This window comes from Pipistrellus kuhlii, unplaced genomic scaffold (genome assembly GCF_014108245.1).
Source record: "Pipistrellus kuhlii isolate mPipKuh1 unplaced genomic scaffold, mPipKuh1.p scaffold_m20_p_6, whole genome shotgun sequence".
Taxonomy (NCBI): domain Eukaryota; kingdom Metazoa; phylum Chordata; class Mammalia; order Chiroptera; family Vespertilionidae; genus Pipistrellus; species Pipistrellus kuhlii.
In genome coordinates this window covers 11484541-11493151 of record NW_023425562.1, presented here as the reverse complement: position 1 = coordinate 11493151, position 8611 = coordinate 11484541, and the positions used below count along the sequence as shown (strand labels likewise).

At 38.6% G+C, this 8611-nt stretch overlaps 1 non-coding gene across 1 annotated transcript; it reads right to left on the bottom strand.

Annotated features, from left to right (window-relative positions):
- Positions 1–7857: 7857 nt before the first annotated feature.
- On the bottom strand, positions 7858–8042 carry LOC118708594. The gene has a single exon (XR_004984656.1). It is a non-coding gene; the product is annotated as a U2 spliceosomal RNA (small nuclear RNA).
- Positions 8043–8611: the final 569 nt, after the last annotated feature.

Sequence of the window (8611 nt, the reverse complement as noted above, 5' to 3'; positions counted from 1 at the left end):
TTACAGAGTCGCACTCTCCTTGCCAGGATAGCGTCCTTCCTGACCTGGTGATAATTTTTCAAATAAAGCCTCTTTACCAAGTCTGAATTTCTGTTCTATTGACACCACCCTCTTCTTCCCTCAGGAAAATTGCTTTCTTTGGCTCTTTCTCTTTAAAGCCTTTTCTTTTCTTATTTGTTCATCATAGATTTCACTCTTCCTTAGAACCTAGATCCCAAATCATTAGCAATTCTTATAGTGGAGAAACAATTGCATCATCTTGTATCCCTGCATGTGAAGGAAAATATTTAGTCCATTCTTCAGGAACAGCAATAAGAGAGGAAAAAAAAAGTGTTCTTTTTTCATTTTGTTTTTATTTTTATTAAAATATTATTCTGTATATTTTCACTAGCTCACATGCATGTATCAAAACTTTCAAAGTATACATTCCCTTTAATCTAATGATTCTGTTTATGGAAATTGTTCTAAGGAAATAATATGATATACCCAAAATTGGTTTAAAATATGCATAAACTTGTAATGTTATTTACATCTAGAAAAACACTGAGGAAAAGGAACAAACAAAACTAAAACCCAACCAAAAAAAAGGGCACATTCATAGAATGAAACAAACTTTAATGATTTATTTGAAAAGAAAATTTCATTACATGAAAAATGTCTGTGATAGACCAATAATATATAAATACATTTGAAAGACAAATAGTAAAATCTTATTTTAAGAAAAATCATCACATAAACAATTTTTATTTTAAATATGTACCCATATTTTTCACATTTAAAAAATAAACATGTCTTTTTTCTATATTTAAAAACTCTTTTCTTTGTTTAGCAAAACTCCCTATATCATCTACCCACAAAAAATATCCATCTGCCTCTCGTTCACATAGAGCTTTTAGCCTTGTCCCACATAGAGGAAAAGTCATTTTCTCTCTCCTTGCTTCACTCTGAGTTATCACCAGGAAGCCTCTAGGAGCTGTGAGAGCATAGTTAGAAACAAGGTAGTGGGTAATAAGGAGCCATTAAAGAGTCTTGAAATGATGTGAGGAAGGTTTTAGTTTGCTTGTCACATGGAGAGAAAAGGTAGAGGCACAAAAGACCTAATTGGTCACATTTGGATTTATACAAATTTAAATCCATTTGGCTGATCCTGGAGTTGTTAAATCGCTTTCTCCAAAGAAGAGAAGGTGAGTCTCTGATATCTTTACTTTTCAGAAAAAGCTACCTAAGCAGTTTTGCCTTCTTTGCACAGTAGATCCAGAGTAGATAAAAATCTGTTCTTATCTACTAGAAACACAGCATGGCATTAATATATTAAAAATGTGGCATTGCAGTACTAGACAACCAAACAAATAAAAACTCAACAAAACGAAACAAAACAAAACAAAAAGATGACTTACTCCTTTCCCTACTGAGGTTTGTAATCTACTGGGGAGGCTGACACACTAATTGTAAGATCAGAGTAAGAAAATCCAATATAAACTATCAGTTGTTCTGTAATAATGTTACCCAATAGAAACTTAATGTAGGTCACATGTATAATTTTAATTTTTCTAGTAGTCACATTAAAAAGTAAAAATGGAAAGTGAGGCTTATTCTAATAATATATTTTAGTTAACACAATATATTTTTAAAGTTGTCTAAAATGTTATTTTGATGTAATCTACCCTATATAAACATTATTGAGGCATTTCACATTTTTAATAAAAATCTTAAGTGTATTTTACACGTGTAGCACATCCTCGCCTTAGATTTGTCATTAGAAAAGTGCTCCATAGCAACATGTGACTAGTGGTTACTGTACTAGACAGAGCAGGCTTATAGACTCATTACAACTAAAGCATAACAGAATTAAAGGCATGGAAAGGGTTTTTTGTTTTGTTTTTTAATTTGGGGACCTGGAAAATTCTCTTGGAGGGCATGGTAGGATTAAAATAGTAGGAAAGGCATTGAAAGGAGTGGGGAGAGCATTGAAAAACATACCAGAAAATAGTTAGAAATGCAGGATGTCCACTGTGACTGAAGTGGGCAGTTTGTGGGGCCAAGGGAGGAACGTAGATGGAGAAAAAGATTGTAGAACTTCAATGATAAACTGATGGTTCCCGATTGTATCCATATGCATTTTTAATTTGCTGAGAGTGTTTTTGAATTAGACCTTTGAAGTGCATAATGAGTGACATTCTCAGCAGTGCCTGCCAGTGAAAATGAGGGTCTTGGCACAGACATTCCCATGAGAATGGAAGCAGCAGGTATAGGAGCATCACAGACATGGACTTGGCAGGATGTGCTTCATAACTGGGTAGAATGGGAAGAAGTCCCAGGTGTCCCTAGGCCAGGAACTGTGCTACAGAGCTGAAGGCTCCTTCCTTCCTTCCTTCCTTCCTTCCTTCCTTCCTTCCTTCCTTCCTTCCTTCCTTCCTTCCTTCCTTCTTCCTTCCTTCTCTGTCTCCTTCCTCCTTTCTTCCTCCCTCACCTCTTCCCTTTCTTCGCTTTCTCAGTCTTGTTGGCCTTTATTCTAGCTTCTTCCAATCCTTCCTCCTTACCTAAAGAACAAACTTTTTCTCTAAAGAGAGCCAGTCCCTGGCAGACTCATTCCCTTTAGTGTTTTCACCAGCTGACAATTAAGGGCTGATTTCTCAGGGAGGGTTTGGTGAAAGTCTCGCGGGTCCTCAGAGGGAAGCTCACCATCAGTTTGTGGTGTCTAAGGAGCTGTGAGGAGGCCCCCAGAGTCTCAGTGTCCATCCGCTTCAGCAAGGGTAAGTCATGAGTTCCAGGGAGTCAGCCAGAAGTGGAGAGACCCCTGACAGGGGACCCTGAAAATGGGCCCTTTCAGTTCCTGGCAGGCACCACTGGTGAAAAGTTCCCTGGGTCTGACTTCTTATGTTCTTTTCTTTTTAAATCTTTATTGTGAAAGTATTACCTATGTTCCCCATTGAACTCTCCCAGCCTACTCCCGCCTATTGTCTGTGTTTCTGTGTTATGCATATATTCATATAACGTTATTGGTTGATCTCTTCCCACCCTTCCACCCTCCCCTGCCTTTGCTCTGAGGTTTGACTGTCCGTTCAGAGCTTCTACGTCTTTGTTTATCGGTTTATGTTGTTTATTAGATTCAACTTGTGAGTGAGATCATGTGATACTTGTCTTTCTCTGCCTGGCTTATTTCACTTATGTCCCTTTCAAAAGGCTAAGTGGGACAAACTAAGAAAGAGAATAAGTGGAAAGAGTCCCCACTTTAGGGAGAGACTGCCTTTGGCTTCACCCAGTTACATAAGCGTCTCCTGACTACAGGGAGCCCTGCAGCTGATCCAGGCCTTTCTTTTGCACAAGCTGAAAGAGTGGACACATTTTCCACTGTAAAGAGGGGAGTCAGACCAATTGATTTAGATTCAGGTGTATCTGGTTCCTGAGTTCAGCTATTTGGAGCTCATATGCAGCATGGGGCAGCTCAGAAAGGTTCAACTCCATCTGCAGCAGGGGGTCCCTTTGAGGAGCCATACCTAAGAATACTCATGTCACCATAGGGAACTTCATGAGGAGGTTGCAGAAACTGAAAAAGGACTAATAACACATTGCAGCTGTGTGCCCTGCCCTGCCTGCACCAGCATACTGAGGTAAGACAATGAATACCATCTTTACCATAACTGCAGGGCTGACTGCCATTTTCTTGCCCACCTTAGAGCAACACTCCATAATCTACCCATGAGTTTTATTTGACCCAGTTTTACCCACAGGAAAATGATGCCAACTGGGGCAGGTGAAGTGTGGGTGAATGTTTTTTCTGGAATGATTCATGCAGTTTGCTCCTTGGAAGTGGCCTTTGGATCAGGGATCCACTGAAGGAGTTGTTTTGGTAGAAACCAAAGGCTTACTGTACTAGCAACCTCTCTCAGAGTTTGAAACAGAGAATTCAGAGAGATATAATACAATCGTGGGTATGACATGAGGTGAACTTCCTTCAAAGGCTTTTAGCCTACATTGGCCAAAAGATATTGGAGATCTATATTTATTGGAGTTATGAGGCATACTCAGATTAAAAATTGATTTGGGCCAGAAGGTAAGTCCCTTTACAGAAGGGATCAATTATTTTCTTTCTGATGGTATCATGACAAAACAAGGCAGGATGCAGTGCTGCTACTGAGTCAGGAGCTATTATATGTGCACATAATTCTGAAATTATGTCTTAACTTTGTCTGACATTATTATCATATATTATTTTTAAACCCTTTTTGTTTCTCAATTAATGTATTTACAACAAAGTTGAAAATACTACTAAAAAGTATAATACCTAACATTAATTGTGTAACTATAGTGTGCTGAGCACAGTGCTAACAATTTAATATCCACTTTTTACCCATAAAAACCCTAAGACCAATAGGTATTTAATTTTGGCATGCCATCTGAAAGAAAGTTTATAAATGTGTGTGAAAAGCCTTGATTTCTTGGCTCAAGCTTTAACTTACTTAAGCAGCTGTGTGACTCTGGACTGGCCACTTCGTATTTCTAGGTCTTCACTGGGTTGAAAACTCGAGCTCCTGTTTTTCTAGTTGAGGCCAATCACCTAAATCCTCTAAGCCTTGAGTCTTTACCTACACATAGTAGTTATGGCAGTGTCTTCTACTTGGAATTGTGGGGAGCATTCAATCTGAGGCCTTACCTCAGTGTCCCACATTATTAGGGCACTAAATCATTAGTTCCTATTCTTTTTAAAATATATATATTTTATTGATTTTTTTTACAGAGAGGAAGGGAGAGGGAGAGAGAGTTAGAAACATCATGAGAGAGAAACATCAATCAGCTACCTCCTGCACATCTCCTACTGGGGAAGTGCCATTGACCAAAATCGAACCTTGGACCCTTCAGTCTGCAGGCCGGCGCTCTATCTGCTGAGCCGAACCGGTTTTGGCAAGTTACTATTTTTATGACACAGAGAAGGGCCCTAGCTACCTAACCACATGGAGCCTGCTTGCTTTGGGTGACCCAACACTCACTTAAGGCCACAGAAAAGATCCAGGGATGTTCCAGTGGAGGAAAAATCCATCTTTCCTTCTGGAATCTACTTCTTTCTCTCCCCTAACTAAACACCCTTGCTCTGGAATGCATACTTTATAGCCCAGCTGATGGGTTACCAGCAGAAGATCAAGATATTAGTCATATTAAATTATTTTGTTGCAGTAGTAAGAACATTTAAGAAAGAAAGAAAGAAAGAAAGAAAGAAAGAAAGAAAGAAAGAAAGGAAGGAAGGAAGGAAGGAAGGAAGGAAGGAAGGAAGGAAGGAAGGAAGGAAGGAAGGAAAGAAAGAAAGAAAGAAAGAAAGAAAGAAAGAAAGAAAGAAAGAAAGAAAGAAAGAAAGGAAGAAAGAAAGGAAGAAAGAAAGAAAGAAAATTCCTCTAATTGCATTACTTCATGCCATTAGAGAAACTGCCAAAATGTCCATAAGGTAGTCTGGCTGTGGGCTTATGTAGCATTCATGTATTGATTGTTTTCTCCTAAATTATTGACCGGGTGTCTCCAGCACATTGTAAAATGTCTGCTGATGTGCAGTGACACAGTGGGGGTCATTCTTTAAATCACTGGTCACATTCTGCCTGTCTTTGTGCATCCAGAGCTGTAATTTTAATAACAGTAAGAAGGAAGAAGAAGCAACAATAAAATTTTTTAAAAGGCCAAACACAGCCCAAGATCAAGATTCTCTTCTCTTGTAATCTCCTTTGGAATTTCTCAAAGTCCAAAATGCAATTAATCACTCCTGTGAGAAAATTTAGAATCAATAAACACATTTTATCATTGCTTTAATTATCCTTAAAGTTGTTTGAGGAACAAAGTTTTATGCTTTTGGAAAATAAATGAAAAAATGATCTTCATTAAGACCCCACTGAACAAAGACACAATATAGATGGGGAATTATTTTTCTTGTTTTTTCCTCCTTCTCTTTTTCAACCCTCCTTCTTCCCTCCTCTCTCTCTCTCTCTTTCTCTCCCTCTCTCTCTCCCTCTCTCTCCCTCTCTCTCCCTCTCTTTCCCTCTCTCTCCTCTCGTCTTTTTGGGAAATTAGGTGTTGTTGGTTTTTTTGTGTGTATTTTTAAGGCTCCTTATGCAGTATGTGACAGGGAACTGAGCATATAGAATAATTCTTGAATTCATGGATGAGTAGAAAGTGAAGCAGAGGGGAATGTGATGGAAGTGATGAGGCAGTGGGATGAAATTCCAGAATTTACCAAATTCATAATTCACTACATTCATGGGAAGTTTCAAGACAAACACACAAGGCAGATGACACAGCAGATGATGCAGCAGGGTGACCTGACATTTTAAAGTGTGGATGCTCTATTTGGGAGCCAAGCCTTTTTTGTTTTCTCATTTTGTGGTGAAATAAAACAGCAATCCATACATACAAAAAAAAAAATGCATGACGTGGTTACTTACTATAAGGCAATAATCCGATTCACCACCCCTGTTAAGACATGGAGCTTTGTGCCTAACCAGCATGGCTTAGTGTTTGAGCCTCAATCTATGAATCAGGAGGTCATGGTTAGATTCCAGGTCAAGGGTACATAACCAGGTTACAGGCTCTATTCCCAGAGTCGGGCTTGCAGGAGGTGTCTGATCAATGATTCTTTCTCAGCATTGATATTTTTATCTCCCTCTTGTTCTTCCTTCCTTTCTGAAATAAAATAATATCTATATATCTATATAGATATATATATTATTATTATAGATCTATCTATATATTATTATTTTATTATTATTATTATTATTATTATTATTATTATTTAATGGAGCATTTTGTCATCCATCCCAGAAGCCCTTCTGTGGGTTTTGGCCCAGTTGAGCCCTTCCTTTCCTCCAAAAGTGACAGCTTTCATGTCATTTTTTAGTAATTACTTATATGTACTGCTTTATGTTTTTATTACCCAAATGTGTATCATTATCTTCAAGTTACTTAAGTTAATCTTGCCTATTTTTTAATTAAATGTGTCTTTTTTGATCTAGAAATTCTCTCTCCATGCCTTTTTGTCTTTATAATTTGTCTGTTGAAAATCTAGCTTATTTGATGTGTTGTTTCCTACGGCCTCTATGTTAGCGATGCTGAGGGCACACACATGGGTATAATTCAACCTATTCTTCTGTCCTTAGAATCTCTACTATTTGGCAGCTGGATCCAATGGATTAAAATCTTGTGTGTGTGTGTGTGTGTGTGTGTGTGTGTTGTTGTTGTTTTTTGCATGTACTAAGACTGAGGTGAACACATCTACACTATAATATATGGCTTTGCTTTATAGTTTGTATTTTAAATTACCTTGATTTTGGTATAATGATGTGTTCTGTGTTCTCTTCAATTTACATCCTGCCAAAACCAAAAATTAACCACTAAATAATTGACTCCTTTATTCAATCAACATATATTTATTAAGATTCTACAATATTAAAGATTGTTCACACCTCTAAGAGTAACACAGATTCCATGTTCATACAGATTTTATTTTTAGTTGGGGAGAGGAAAAACTACAGCTAACAGGAGTGGGGGGTTGTCCCTCAACCCAGCCTGCACCCTCTCTAATCTGGGATCCCTCTCACAATCCAGGTATGCTGGCTCCCAACTGCTTGCTTGCCTGCCTTCCTGATTGCCTCTAAGAGATTCTGCCTGCCAGCCTGATCACCCCCTAACCACTCCGCTGACAGCCTGATTGATGCCTAATTGCTCCCCTGCCAGCCTGTTTGCCCCTAACTGTCCTCCCCTGTAGGCCTGGTCACCACTAAATGCCCTTACCTGCAGGCCTGACCACCCATAACTGCCCTCCTTTGCTGGCCCAGTCACCCCCAATTTCCTTCCTCTGCTGAGTCTCGATTTTCTCAGTCTGTAAAGTGGAATAATTATATTAATTGTATTTTTCTGTATTGAGGACTACTTCAGGTTAATATATGAAGACATTTAAAACTGAGATTGGCAGAGCAAGCATCCAATCAACGTGAGCAGTTTTTGGTTATACAAACTGATAAGGACAAATACTACACTTGATCTTAGCCATAAGGCTGAGAAGCGATTATCCTTTTATTAAGTCTCTCTTTTCATAAAAAAAACAAACAAAAAAAAACTCAGTATGCTTTACACCAGAAGCACACTTGAATCCTATGAAAAGCTGCTTTCTATGTGTGGCTCTCAGTCTCCTAAAACCTGTAATTCACTATGCTAGATGCACAGAATTAACTTCAATAGCAATCTTTGATTAAACCACCAATCTACTCCAGCCACTGGGAAGGCCATCAGTGGTTCGCCTAAGGGCAGTTATGGGTGAAAGATCAGTGGACTGCTGCCAAGTTCTGGTTCTGTTATTAACAAAGTAGGCAACAGTGGACCAGACGTTTCACCGGCCCTATACTTCAGGCTTTCCATCAGTGAAATGAGAAAGTTGGGTAAAACACTTGCTAGAAATCCTTTCAGATCTGCCTCTCTGCGTTTTTATCGTTTTCTTCTTTAGATTAAATGTGGGGGATTAAGGGGGAAATCTAGCAAAGTGAGTTGTTTGTTGAATACCTTCCTTTAATGGAAGTAGAAGCCCACACACATGCATGCCATGGACGGTGTTCTCTTTATCACATTCCTTGTTGCAGGA